The sequence below is a fragment of the Brienomyrus brachyistius genome, chromosome 10 (genome assembly GCF_023856365.1).
Source record: "Brienomyrus brachyistius isolate T26 chromosome 10, BBRACH_0.4, whole genome shotgun sequence".
Classification (NCBI taxonomy): Eukaryota; Metazoa; Chordata; class Actinopteri; order Osteoglossiformes; family Mormyridae; genus Brienomyrus; species Brienomyrus brachyistius.
In genome coordinates, this window is record NC_064542.1 from 26,521,291 (window position 1) to 26,536,639 (window position 15,349).

Sequence of the window (15,349 nt, forward strand, 5' to 3'; positions counted from 1 at the left end):
TAGCTCCTCCCATTATTCTGTGGTACATTGCAGTGCTTATTGCAGTTTTATACAGTGACATGAGTATAAAACTTGGTTGCCAGTGGTGCTGTGGTTGTCAGTATTGGTATAGCTGTGATTGTTTGGGATTTTAACATAAATATCTTATGATTCCTATAATATATGGCAAGTGACCGCTACCATTCCTGAATATGCCGATGTTCTGCAGAATATGATTTGATCCTTCGGAACGATATTTCTCTGGAACATACATCTGTTTTTGCCCTGAATACTGCTGTCTCAAATCATTCTCCCTTCCATCCATCCATCCATTTTCCAAACCGCTTATTCTACTGGGTCACGGGGGGTCTGGAGTCCATCCTGGAAACAATGGGCATGAGGCAGGGAACAACCCAGGATGGGGGGCAGGGCACACTCGCACACCATTCACTCACACATGCACACCTAAGTCCAATTAGCCTCAGCATGTTTTTGGACTGTGGGGGGAAACCGGAGTACCCGGAGGAAACCCCACGACGACATGGGGAGAACATGCAAACTCCACACACATGTGACCCAGGTGGAGACTCGAACCTGGGTCCCAGAGGTGTGAGGCAACAGTGCTAACCACTGCACCACCATACCGTCACTTCATTCTCTCTTAAAATATACAATTAAGATGATACACACCTATGCATTTCGCTCAGATCAGGTGAGCTGTCACAGCTGTCAAAGACTGAAGACTATTTATTGCATGTTAAGGAGCAGGATGGCCAGTAAAATCCTCTTAGTAAACTCAGATAAAACACACAAATTGTTACTCTTAGGCCCTGGGACAGCAAATGTACCCTGATGATGTTTTCTGTTAAACTTAACAGAGAAATCTTGGTATCATGATAACTCAATCCTGTCTCGTGATGCTCACATTCAAAATGTTGCTAACTGAGATTTCTTCCATCTGATTAATATAAGCCAAGCTTAGGAAGCTACTGTCTTTCCATGATGCAGAAAAACACATTCATGCCTTTATAGGATCCAGACTGGACCACCGTAAAGCTCCACTGTCTCAGTGTACCTCTGGGTCATTAACTAAATTACATTTGCTGCAGCCAAATTTCTTACTAGAACCAAATATTTGATGATATTAACCCTATTTTGTAATTGGTATGCTGAGTTTCGGTTCCGTATAGATTTTACGGTACTACTAAAGTAGAAATCTGTGATTGACTCCAAAGAATTTTTTTGATCTTGCACACATCTGTGAGCCCTTCTTCTGTTTCTGATAACAAGTACTCCTGCCTAGTGTATTGGCCTCCTGTCTTTTTGTCCATCCATCCATCCATCCATCCATCCATTCATCCATCCGTCTGTCTTTCAAAGGCTTGTCCTGGCCATTGTTGGGGGGGAGTGGATCCTATTTTTTTATTGCTTTTTTGTCCTTGGCTATGAACCAGATGACATTGTAGTGTAGGGCTCATATTGAAATGTTATCCTTTGTCTTCATCCTCTTACGCATTTTCTTGTCTTGTTGTCGTTTCAATCTCATTAATATACGATTACGGATTATTCTCTGCTTACTTATGATTCTTGTCGCCTACATAGCGCTGTTTAGACCATTTATCATTTTGCCTGCTAATTGCAAAACAGTTTCTCGTTTTGCTGAAATTGTAGCTTGTCCCAGCCACATTTGTTAATTGGTGTGAACTGTGTATGAGTACGCATCTCGCAAACCCATCTTGACTTTGATAATACTTTGAAACAGAACAGGAAAAATTACATAAAGCAATGCGTGTTAAGCAGAATTAGGCAGCTAGCATAAAAATAATCTACCTAACACTGTAACAGGCATATTTTCCAGATTCAAGATGCTTACTGAGAAATGCTACAATGGACTAAGTTCTGTTTCAGACTAGCTAGACACTAATCGAGGTCACCCAAATACCCAAAAATCCAGGAACACGTAGTACCAGGAAACTCAAGAAAAAAAGCTACACAGCTTATAGACTACAGAAATATCTTTGCAGTCCAAATATGAGCTGGATGGCCACCTTTGAAAAAGACACCACAAACATACCTTTAAGTGGTCCTTGTGAGAGACAAATCTAACATACATGATACACACAAACTCACAAATGCCCCCCTTCATTTGGCAAAACATGGCAAACGATGCAAAGGGGCCTGTGCTGAGCCGGCAGTTTAGTTTGTAACAGCGTGTGACAAAGACGCATATCAAATAAGAGACAAATCTCAATAACAAATTGATCATTTTTATATCGTTTGATGTCCCTGATTAGGTCGAGCAGCCGGAGGATGGATGTTGTTTTACAGTTGTTTCTGTTTAATACTTATTATAACATCTTGTAACATTTTGCTTTGCTCTGTGTACTGGTGATGCTCATTTTTGGCACTATATCCCATTCATGTATTGGGAATTTTCAAATGAGGAAAGGGACCGTGGCAAATGGACAAATGAGGAGTGGAGTGAGCCAATAGCACCTCCGCATGGACCCATCCAGCCACCCTAAAGTGCAAACACACGAGCTGTCACACCCTGCTCAGAAACTCACAATACTAATCCCTGAACCCGAAATACTCCTTCCAGAAACGCCGCTTGCCTCACCCCTCCCAATAATCAACACTTCTCTTGCCGACGTACAAACCCGCTCTCGCTTCCCGCTATGGTGACACTTCGGCTGCCAAACCAAATACTGCAGGAACCATCAAGGAGTCCCGCTAAAGCAGCCAGTGTGACTCAAATAAGAGGCACCTGGACCTCAAAGCGCAGAAAAAATAAAAGTGTTTCCAGTCAGAGTCCTGGGAAGGAACCAGGTGGAAGCTAATGTAGTGGAGAGCTTGGCCTGAATTACTCCAAATACCCATGAGGGGGAATGAACCTGGATAAATAATCATCCTCTATTACATTTATAATCTGTTTGCAGAGTCAGGGCTGTGCAGCTAAGGTCACGCGGAGCTCAGCACTCGTCACTGACTATCTCCTATTCCATCTATTTACAGCCATACCTAGTCTCACCTCAAACAAGTCAAGCACAAGATAAAAGCATAGAATCTTCTAAGAGTTCCCCAGCTTCAGAGATAGGATTTGGTTCAGTGCTGTTCATCTGGAAAACCACTTGTATGGGAAGGGACTGGGCCATGCAGAACCCCCCCTCCCAAGTAACTAAAAGGGAGCCAGAGACCTTCCTGAAACACACCATCACTCAGTATGGCAAATGAGGGCATTCACTTCCACCTCTGAGTATGTAAATATTTGCTTGCCTGCAATTTCAAATTATAAACCCTGTCTGATTGCCATAGATGCACATGCAGCAGTTTAAAAATCTCTAAAATTAGTGTCACCTCAAAGAAACAAACTATTATGACCGTTTCTTTTATAACATGATATACAACAACTTCTATAGGTATAATTTACATTTATTTTCATAGAATGTAGAATTTCTATAGGTAGTACAGCAGTAAAAATTTGAATGATTTTTTCCATAAAATCAATAGCACAATAATTAATACAATTTATCAACTATGTTTAGTCACATTACTCTCTAAAAATTTTGATAGCGTAACTCCAGCTGTTATACCGTAACTTAAAACATAATGACTCATCAGATTATGAAATATCATCACCTAAAACCGTAATCTATATTAGTGTTTTATGTGTTACCATTTCTTCATGTTAATGTACTTAATCCCATATCTCTGTAATGGATATTATTTTAAATATTTTATTTTACTTTAGGTTAATAAAATCCCTGGGTTTTGCTTGTGTTCATTTGATCTGCAGAATGTGTGTGTGTGTGTGCACATTAATGCAGCACGCTGTCTCCCCCGTGAGGTTACTCTGCTTCATACACTCGGCCGGTACTGCATGTTTATTCCAGACTTCCAGGCCTGTCATCAGCTTTTCTCTCCCTCAAGGTTTGGGTGGGGTGGCACTAAAGAGGTAGAAATTAGGGTGGGAAATGTGGTGCCTTTTCCCTGTAAGCCGCTATCTGTCCAGCCCTCCCCTTTAAATACCGCTTACTATACTAAACCTGCATTTATGTGCACAGCAAGGCTTACAGAGCACAGGGAATGTATTCACTTCAGGCAGGCACCTCCAAGTTGGCCTGCTTTGCTTTGCACGCAATCAGAGCTTAAAGCTGTCAGCTGATTGGTCGTCGCAGCAGCTTACTGGTAATAAGGGTCAAACAAACAGACACACAAATATAAACAAAGAATCCTTTATTCGGCAATGCAGTTACACATCAATCCATCCATTTTTCATACACATGATTGTGATACGAGTTCCTTTCCTATTCTAAAAAGTATCGAGAAAAGAATGTGCTTCAAGATGCACTTTACTAAATGTAACCAGTACAAAGCTTATTTGCCATTAAAATGTTTAAGGTATGATAAAATTCCAGTGCCAGCTCTCTTACTGTGCATTCATAACAGTGAAGCAGTGGTCTCACACTAATTAATAGGTACAGTAACAGAACACTATAATAACCTTTATCGCTGATCCAGGATGGATGCGTTGTTTCCACGTGCTTATACAACATCTCAATTGTTTTTCATTCAGATTTGCGTTCACTTAAACCCATAAGGTCTTCATCACATCTCAAAGACTTTCAATGGTGATAAGGTCAAGACTCCGTGGTGGTCAGATCATGCGTGGAAACGATTCCTTGCGCTTCCTGAACCACTCTGACAATTCGAGCCCGATGAATCTTGGCATCATCCTCCCGGAATATGCCCATGCGATCGGGGGAAGAAAAGCCAGTGATGGGATAACCTGGCCGTTCCGGAGATGCCGGTGCTCGGCTGACTTCACTTCATTGCTGCATAATATTGCTGAGCTGTAATAATGACCCATTCATTGGCTCTTAATTACTTCACGATTTAAATTCAAACAGTGACCTTTTTTGGCCACATGGTGTATTATCTGTTTATGTTGTATCTTGATGTTCAATGAGGAATTGGACACAAATGTTCCGCTTCTGCTTCCTTTTATTACTTAGGGCACAGTTGGCTGGGTCTGTGTGACTTGTTTGCTTCTTAAGTTAGATTCGAGTTACACTGACTGGGTTGCCATGTGAAATTTTCCGGTCACCCCATCCATTCTTCATACCCGTTTGTCTGATGCAGGCCTGCAGGAGTCTGGAGCCAATCCCAGAAGCTATGGGTGCAAGCCAGGGATTAACCCAGAAAGAGAGACACACAGAACGTTCACACCTAAACCCCGCAATGACCCGGGGAAAATATCCACACGTGTGGAGATGCAGTGGAAACTGGAATCTTGGTCTCCAGTGGTGTGAGACAACTCTGCAATCCACTGCTTTGTTTCAATCTTCAAAAAGAATCCAAAGTTCTTTTGTAATCCTGGAAAGGGTATTGGTCCTCTTCCAGCTGTTCGGTTATTAGTCAAGTTGCGGTGAAGCTTACAAAGCCCATTTTTCCTGGGGGAGGAGAATTTTCAGCCTGGAAAATTCAGAATGAAGGGCAAGCTCACTTATTATAGACAATCTTGTTTATGAATTAACTGGGCTTGTGCAGGTCAGTTTTCACGTTTATTTTTATATGGGTCCCAGTGAATGCACAAGTGGAAAACAGTGACCTCTGTCTTATTTGGAATTGGGTGAAATTAGGAAGTCATCAAGTAGAGATGAGTAAGATAAGCATCTGTGGCTGAAAGGTCATGACATCAAATGCTAGGAATAACACCTATTTTGTACACAGACTAAGTTACTTAATTATTTAATTCCAGATGTCTATTATTTTTAACTATTTAGGTCACCTGGATACAACCCAAATATATCATAGGCATGTGGCTAAAAAAAAACTTAAACACAATTTTCCATCTTAAAGTTTGCTGACGGCATTCCCCGGATGCATAACAGTTTTTTTTATGTGCATTGAATGGCACATGGTGAACTTGAGATAAACATAAATAATCAATCATACTGCAATATATTATTTTTTCCCATCACCCCAACATGACTAATAACCATAATCTTTCCAGTTAGCAAATAGCTTGATTTTTTTAAAGACTGGATCGAAACAAAAGTGAAACGATGCTTCGTTTGCACATGTACAGGTATATCGGAAGATTTCTTTTCTCCTATCCCCTCGTGCACTTCCCCATCGTGCCCTACTGCTGAGACATACACAGATTTCACTTTCAGTTAAGAGTGAAACCTGGTTGTCCATGTGCGGGTGGGGGGTTAGGGCCTTGCTCAAGGTCCCAGCAATGTGAGTATTCTGCTGAGTTGGGGATTCAAATCTGCAGCCTTTGATCATATAACTCGGTTCAAGTATTTACTTTAAGTGCAAAAAATGCTACCAGCTTCATGCAGGCGTATCCACATTAGCGCTGAATGTTCTTTTTAAAGGTGTGTTTATATTTTTTATATTTATATGTGCTCTGGTGAATATGGCTGTATTCAGGTGGGGGGGGCGCTACCTATGCAGGGGTGAATGCAGAGCTGACCTCTGTGTGTCTGTGTGTAAATGTATGCTGAGCTGCAGCCTGACACAGAAGCAGCTCCTCTGGAAAGCCGCAGGATGCTCTGCGGTGTCCCATCGCTCCTGCCTTGGAAAAGCCGCTTAGCCAGTTCCCTCACATGACCATGGGTGCAGAAGGATAGTCTCAGCCTCTCAGTCATCTGTGTCACCTTACTGCCTGCAAATAGATACCGAATCCCAAATCCAGCACGATCTGTTACATAAACCCAGAGAGATGAATCATAAAAATGACACTTTAAAGCTGTTCCCACCCTAACATGCTCACCTTGTTCTTCAAGACTCACCACAAGCCTATCGATTAGCTCCTACTTTGACCTGACCATATCTATGCCTGCCTTGAATGCTCAGGACCACTGGTTTAGTTTGGAAAATTACTGAATGGCAATTAGTAAACAAATCTGAGAACTATTTCAATCTGTCTTCCTTCATGGAAGCTGTGAAGCTTTCCAAACTAGACACCCAATATTTCCATCTTTCTCCAGCATCCTCTGTTCTTCTTATTCCGGATGATGTATCTGGAAGGATCTCCTCATCATGCCCCCTGGTGGTAAACACCTGCAAATAGTAGTAAAACGTGTTAAAAACATTACTTGGTTTAAACTAAGGCTGTGAACTGATTTAAAAAAAACATAACTGTCAGGATCGCGGGGTTAGCGGGTAATGCGAAGGGGCAGGCAAACGGGCAGGAAGCAGGCAAAATTCGGGAAAAACTGGGGATTTATTAGGGGAAAGAAGCTACAGGCAGGATAGGTGGACGATACAGACATCTAACATCGATGACGGACAAAAACTAAGGCAAGACATGGACTGAAATAGACGCGACTGGGCGAAAATAAATCGGACACAGCTGGGCAAGATCAGGGAAGCACACGTAGATAATAAGGGGGCGTGGCACACACCAGGATCGGACGATCATTAAAACTTGCAGTCATAAATATGTACACATCTTATCATACAAATTAATAGTTTATTGTGGGTTACAAGCAATAAAGTTTAAAAACATTTAATCTATTTTTGTGCTCTTTGATTTTGCCATCTATTTGGAGAAAATGGTGAAAAAAAACATTAATCAGCAAGAAATGACAATAAATTTCAATATACTTAAAAAGTCTGAAAAAATACTGTATTTCACTAAAATTCTTGAGTTTGTGAGAATAACCCATTTTTAAATATGTTAATGGTTTAACTTGCGATGTACAGATTATTCATTTCCATAAAATACCACTTGCTAGCAAATACAAGCTTAATTTCAATGCATTTTAAACAGACTGGATGCACAGATGGAAATAAGACAGGTATTTAGTATTAACAGGAGGATCGAGATATGATTTCATTTGAAGCGAATGATCTATCTAATATCTAAAACCTATTTGGCAAATGGCTCCTGACAACCACTGAAAGTGCACTTAATAACTTTAACAATATTAAGATCTTAAGGCATAAGCCTTCAATAAAATAAAACAAATACTGCGAAATTACAAAATTTTTATCTTATGCATGCCTTTGTCTAGAAAAATTAAAAATGAAATACAGCATGTAACATCACCTTCTCTGTGAAACACTAACTCAGTGCTGAATGTTTGAATTTTAGCTTTGAATTCTGGGATTCTGTGCAACGTTATAACCTTTGAACCAGGAAGGAATGTTACAGGTTTCTATTACTAATCCTTGCTCTTTCTCAGTGTTGCCAACTTAGCGACTTTGTAGCTCGATATAGCGACTTTTCAGAACCTTTTAGAGACTTTTTTATTTTGGGGAAAAAGCGACTAGTGACAACTTTTTGGACAAATCTTAGCCGACAACAGAAGCTTAAAAAATGTAAATAACAATCGCTTTATTGGGAAGTAGAAGCAAATGGATACAAAGGCTTGACCCCATCTGACGCTAGACAGAATTCAAATACAACACAGTGATGTCACAAGTATCCTAATTAGCTCATGGCATCATGTAGCAATATTTAGCACCTTTTCATTCAGGCTACTTTCCATTGAAAGTAGTTGGTGATACCACACATACTGAAGTATTGTCCCGTCCGGGTATCAAAATACTGCACGTGTTAATGTGATTAAATATATAATAATGTGGTATGACTTTAAAATTAATGCTATGCGTTAATGAGATGAATTTCCCAGCCCTGGTTTACAGTGACAATACCAATTACTTAACTGCTAATGTCTTTCGACTATGGAAAAATACCAGAGTACCTAGAGGGAACCTGTGCAACACAAAGAGAACATGCTAACTCACAGAATGGGATTCGAACCTTCAACACCGGTGGTGTGAACCACCTTGCTACCCAAATTAGTCAAACCACTATGCCGTCAGCTAAAAAAAAAAAACACGATCTAATTATGAACTTCAAGTCAATGTACGTCGTTCATTTTGCTCTCCCCCTGTCAGATCTGGCTCAATTACTCAATAAATTAAATGAATACATAAATTAATACAAAATATCAAGTAACAAGTGCAGCTTATACTAATCTGTTAAAGCTCCACTAAAGGATGGATACTAATGTACAGTAGTATGCATAGTAAGTACAATGAATTTCATATTTATGATTATAGATTAGTTTTAGGGCTTTAATATTCTGTGTTTAATGTTCAGCAGAATCAGCTTCTTGCTCCAGAGATGCAGGCATTTTAATCCATAAAGAGTCCCAACGCAGTGTCACTGTTGGAGAGCAATACATTTTCTGTGTTCCAAGCGGTTATATTTAGATAACCCCTTCCTCCTTTTCTGTGTTGGGCTCTGACTAAATTTAAGCTTAAAGCCTCCCGCTTGTGCATCCAAAATAACTTGGATGACACAGTTATGGGTCTGGTTGTCAGGATTTAACCTGAAAGTTGGGACTGAACCTAATCTGCATGAATGACTTGAGGAGCTTTCCTGCTTACGTAGAACTGGATATAAGAAATGCAAATACAATATATATATTATCCCTTGATAAGGTCTTTAGAGCTTTCATATGCCAAAAAAATCTAGTAACACTTTACATCAACTGCACCTGCATAATGCATCCATAATGCATCTATAATGCATTCATAGAATGTTCATAAGCAATGTAAGTATACCTTATCCTAATATACCCTCACAGCTTTGATATACATTAACAACAAACATCATATTATAACAAACATTATAATTGTATTTTCATATAATGTTTGTTATTAATGTATAGTAGGTGTTAAGGTACATATGATATTTTGGCTTGATAATTTTTTTTATATCAGTCAATATTGATAATTACCATGATAGAATGATAATTAGTGTTGATCATCTTTGTATGAAGGACTTGCAAGACTGGAAAGACCTACTGAGGCATGTTTGACTGGGTGGGTTTAAAAATGTGTCATATTCCATAACTGCTACATAGAAAGTGATTAGAAATACATTGAGGTCTAGCAGCTTAGGGAGGCATGTTTTCCTTCACTGTAATTCCTTTTATCAACCTGAGGGTGGCACTGTTTTGCACAACACTTCGTCGAACGTTTTTTAACTGCCACACTCTTTTGGTTTGACATGGAAATGGTTGTTGTGATTATACATCGGCATTCAAATAATATTTCATGTGATTTGAATGTTAGTTTTTTTCCTTATTTTTTTTTTGGTGAAGTTCCGCTTCACCTTTTGTCTTAAAGAAATCACCACTGTTCTATATACACTCTATGGACAAAAGTATTGGGACACACCTCTTAATTATTGAATTTATGTGTTTCATTCAGACCCATTGCCACAGGTGCATAACGTCAAACAGCCAGCCATGCAGTCAGGCTTACAAACATCTGTGAAAGAATGGGTCATTCTGAAGAGCTCAGTGAATTCAGTTGTGGTAACTGTCATCGGATGCCACCTTAGCAGTAAGTTATTTTGTGAAATTTGGGTGCCTGGTTGATATTCCATGGTCAGTTGTAAATAGTATTATTGCAAAGTGGAAGAGTATTGAAACGACAGAAACCCAGCCACGAAGTGTCAGGCCACGTAAAGCTGCAGAGCAGGGTCACCGAGTGCTGAGGGCCATAGTGTGTGAGAGTCGCCAACCCCATGTTGACAATGCCAGGCTTCAAATGGAGCAGTTACTGGACTCTGGAGCAGCGGAAACATGCTCTATAGAGTGAAGTATCACGCTTCTCTGTCTGGCAGTCTGGTGGACAGAACATTACCTGCCTGACTGCATTGCTCCAACTGTCAAGGAAACCCTATGATGACATGGGGAGAACATATAAACTCCACACACATGGAACCCTGGTTCTAAAGCTGTGAAACAACAATGCTAACCACTGCACCACCACGTTACCCCCCATATATTGTACATGAAAGCTATTTAGTAACACTACAGTTGTTACCGGTTATTTCGGCCATTGTTTTCCTAATTCTGAGGATGTGCTCGTCTTTTCACCACTGATACACCAAGACCCTGTTGTCACCAAATCCAACAAAGAATTTATTGTTTCTTTCAGTGTCTTGCTCTGCCAGTGCAGTGTACAAGTGTGGCAAGTCCAGTGGTATCTGTGAGCCCAATCGCAGGTCCTGCGTTTTACCCAACATCCAGCCTTTTATTTTTGCAGAAGAGGGACTCCATCTATGGATTGGTTATTGTGATTTGAGTGAAGTCACAGTGAAGTATTGTTGCCCTGTAACTCTGGAGCTGTAAGGGTCAGCGCTGGACCTGTTTGCTTTGTTCCCATTTGGCCAGCAGGTGTCGCTGGCCAGCCTGTTCCCTTTGTCTTGCAGATCTTAGTCCCTATTGTGTTTTCCTGCTCCCTCGGCCACCACATAGCTTAATGGGTTGAGTGACTGGCTCTAAAATCACTCCTCCAGTCTTGGGTTCTTGGGTTCACCTTTTAATTAATTTATGGGGTTATATTTTTTCCTTCACTTTTGTTTTTTCTTTACTGTCTGTTTTGGTTTATCTTTGTCTTTCTGTTTTGGTTTTACTCTGTATGCGTCCTGTTTTATTTTGGTTCTGCCTGTTCCCAGTCTTACCTAGTGTTAGCCCTCAGTATTGCCAATGTTTCCTAGTTCCTGTATTTGTTAGTCATGATGTATTCCACCTGTTGCTTGTTGTCCTGCTCCTTTGTTGATTGGTTGATACATATGATGGTCCACACCTGCCCTTTGTTAGTCCTCATTATCTGTGTATTTAAGTGCCTGCCTTTGTTCATTTCCTCAGTCAGTTGTTGTCTATGTTTACGGTGTGTTTGCTTGGCTTATTTCCTATTCGTGTTCCCTGGTTTTCCTTAGTTCCTTACTTGTGACTATTTCATGGTCTTTATTTTAGACTGCACTGTTTCCTGTTTGTTTTTGACCCCTAACAGTCCTTTTGTTTTGGTGCATTTCCTCCCAGTGTGTTTCGTTAATTAAATAAACCCTTCTCGTCTCGCAGTGGCCCAGTGGATCGTCACCTTCTTTCTGCCCGCGCCATGCATCGCCATGACAGGAAGTTAATAAATACTTCACTGAGTCAGACTTGAAAAGTGCCTGCAATTTCATTTGGATATGTGATGGAGATGAGTGGAAGATGGAATTTCACACCCACAGCAGCCACTAAGAGTGTTTACTAATGCCATATGGTCTGGTCAGTGCACCTTTTGTGTTTCAAATCCTCTATGAATACCTAGAAAGATAATTGTGTATATTGATGATATCCAGATTTGCTTTTACTGAAGCCAAGAAGGACACATACAGTTTATTCGTGAACTTTGTTAAATGGATACCAGGTTCTGTGGTTATTTCATCAGTGTTCATGTTTCACAGATGGACCACTTAAAGGTAGAAGCAGTGAAAGGGTGGCTTAAACTGCTGACAATCAAGTGAATGGTGAGATTTTGGGTATCTTCTCATTGCTACCATCATAATCAGATTAAAAGGAGGCTCTCACAAACTCAGGTTGACGAGAAAAGACATTTGAGGAACTGAAGATCTGGTCCATCACTGTTCCTAAACTTCCAGAACCCTCCATTTCTTTTATTGCAGAAGTAAATGCTTCCAAAGCTTGTGCAGGAGTAGCTCTTTTCTAAATACAAGGTGAAAGTTACCCCCAGGTATCTTCTTGTCAAGAAACCTCACATCTGCAGAAAGGAACGACGACACCAGCAATCAGTAACTGTTAGCTATTAAACTAGTCTTTGAAGTGTGAGATACTGGCTGGAAAGAGCACAACATCACTTCCTTGTTCCTGCAGCCATACTGGAGACAGCATGTCCTGCATATCTACAGACTTCCTTATAATTCCATGGTAGAATTTTTTTCTGATTATTAGACTAGCACACCCAGTACTCGATCTCCAACTGTCTCCCCAGTACAAGATCAATTCCATGTGTTACTGTTAAAATCCGTCACACAGTGTCCCGTTCCAGTTCCTCCCAGCCTACCTAGCTGCCATGACTAATGACAGTACTTTGTGGAAATTGAAGGCTGGGGACCAGAGGAGTTCTCTTCGGTTCTGGTGGTGGACATCTTGCACCGTTTCCTCACTGTGGATTTCCACTGGACCCACCCTGACTACCTGGATCACTGTTCTCAAGGACAGCCTGTGTGCAGGCAGCAGTCTCCAGTGTTGGGAATTGCCTGTGGAGGGCGGGTTCTGTCATGCCCTTGCGAACTTTGGTTTGGCCAACACAGGACTGCAGTGGGCAGTGGTGCCTTAATGGTTAGGGAAGCCATTCTGTACTTGAAAAATTGCAGGTCTGAGTCCCTGACCAGCAAAGCACCACTGTGGTACCCTGGGTAAGGTACTGCTCCCTGGGTGCTGAATTAACTGCCCCGTGTTATGTCTCATATGGGTTAAATGCAGAGGACACATTTTGCTGTTGTGTGCCACCAATGACAACTAATCACTGAATTCTAATTTATAGCAGTGATTGAATTGACTGTTCCAGTTATCTTTGCCATAATGTTAGCTGTACTATGACCCATTAAAACCTCAATCTGCATGACCTTAACCAGCCTGCAAAGCATTCTCTTGTCTCTGAGCATTAGCATTTGTTCTTCGGCGCTCTGTGCTCTGCTCTAGCTTGTATTACTTTATGAATCTGGATCATCCTTAAAACCTTCTCAGTGACTGATCAATCCGTGCCCGTATTTCTTGGCGAGTTGGACTTTTGAAATAAACGCCACGACTTGATTTGCACTGAAAGTCCTTAAAACATAAAAATAATCTGAGGTAAGGCTTGTTTATTTTTTTGTTGAAAAACACGACTCAGGTTCAAAAATAGTTTACATGGTTATTGACGTAGCAGGTACAAAGTCACTTCTCTCTTTCATACTCATGCACAACGAAATACTTAAATGTATGCAGTCTAAACATTCATATCTTGAGTGTTAATACTGCGCGTTTACCGTATAACCACAAATAGAAGACAAAAACATTCTCCGACATTAGCACGTGCTCACATTCACACACATAAATAAATGATATTCTAAATAATCAATGGAGGGATATACACCTGCCATGACATATTTAGACTTAGACGAATAGGTTATTTGAGCTCCAAGGAAAAATTAGCTTCCTTAGTGTTAAATAATTAAAGCCCTGCCCTAAATTCACTACCTAAAACCGCAAGCGTGACACATGAGATCAGATGCTCAAAATATAACAATCATGTGATCAGTGTCATTATCGAAACGTAACCATCATAAGCGTGGCTACATTTTCAGTTATGCATTTTACAGAAGTTGGTACAAATGATTAAAACAAAATTTCAGAGATTAATACAGGCTGGGGTGGGTGGAGGTCAAACGCGTAATTTTACAACGTGGCTACATACCTGGTCAGGAGAAAACAAATTTTTGGGGTCGGGGAGAGGGCAAACCCGTAATTTTACAACATGGCTACGTGCTTGTATTAAGACCCTCATATATCGCTAAAAGATTAAAGTGGAGTTACTCAGGACTATTCTCAAACACCAAACAGCACACACAAGAGACATTTCTTCCACCTTTTGCCATCTGTTTCCGCTTGTGACCTTCAATTCACTCGTATTTATAATGTCTTGGATTAACCGTTGACGTGACATCAGATGGTTTGTTCTATCTACGCACGTTGAATCTTGGCAAATTAAAAAAATATGAATTTATAACACAATTTTAATATATTGATTATAAATATTACTGTTCGCAGCGCAACCGATTAACTGCAGAGAGAAGACAAAAAAAATTCAGCACCGCCTTTATAGACAGCTCCGCTCTCCACGGACGGGTCTGCATTATAGGTTTACGCATCTAAGAGAAAACACAACTGGGGTCTTTAACAGTTTAACAACGGCAAATATCAACAGAGGAATAAACAAGTAATTGTTTAAACAAATAACGTTATGATATTACAGAAGCATAGGCCTTTTTAAAATATTATACAACTTAGAGGCCAACAATAAAGACAAGTAAACCTTAATATTTACATCACAACTAAAGCAAACTGTTACAAATGCCTGGGAAAAAAATGTCTTTGCTTTGAAATGGGGATCCAAAATAAATCCGGGGCTCGCGTACTGTTTTCCACAACCTTTAAGCGTATATTCTCAATAAATATTCGATTGCTGTAGTCCTGGAATTATCTTAAAGAAGAGAAGTCCTTTGTATGATTTCGAGAGCTTTTCGTGATATTATACCAAATAAGTAATCAATTACGTGAAATGTTCTTTTGGTAATCATCCAAACCGCATTCCGTGAATTCAATTTAAGTGCAAAGAATTTACAAGGTGACAGGCAGGGAAAATATATAAATTGGACACGAGTGAATGTTTGCTAATCAAAATAATTGTAAGACTTAGAGATCCGCCAGCCTCCCCTTAACAGCCACGCAAGCGTTTACCGGAATGACTGTAACTGTTAACGCAAATGAATTCCTTATTC

At 40.2% G+C, this 15,349-nt stretch overlaps 1 long non-coding RNA gene across 2 annotated transcripts; it reads right to left on the minus strand.

Moving 5' to 3' along the window:
• Window positions 1-4,350: 4,350 nt before the first annotated feature.
• Window positions 4,351-8,084, minus strand: LOC125750712 (uncharacterized). Of its 2 annotated transcripts, none has more exons than XR_007400407.1 (3): window positions 8,045-8,084; window positions 6,764-7,053; window positions 4,351-6,655 (listed from the first exon to the last, which is right to left on the minus strand). It is a non-coding gene; the product is annotated as an uncharacterized LOC125750712 (long non-coding RNA). The 2 variants fall into 2 exon arrangements; XR_007400406.1 differs by lacking the exon at window positions 8,045-8,084 and adding an exon at window positions 7,133-7,353.
• Window positions 8,085-15,349: the final 7,265 nt, after the last annotated feature.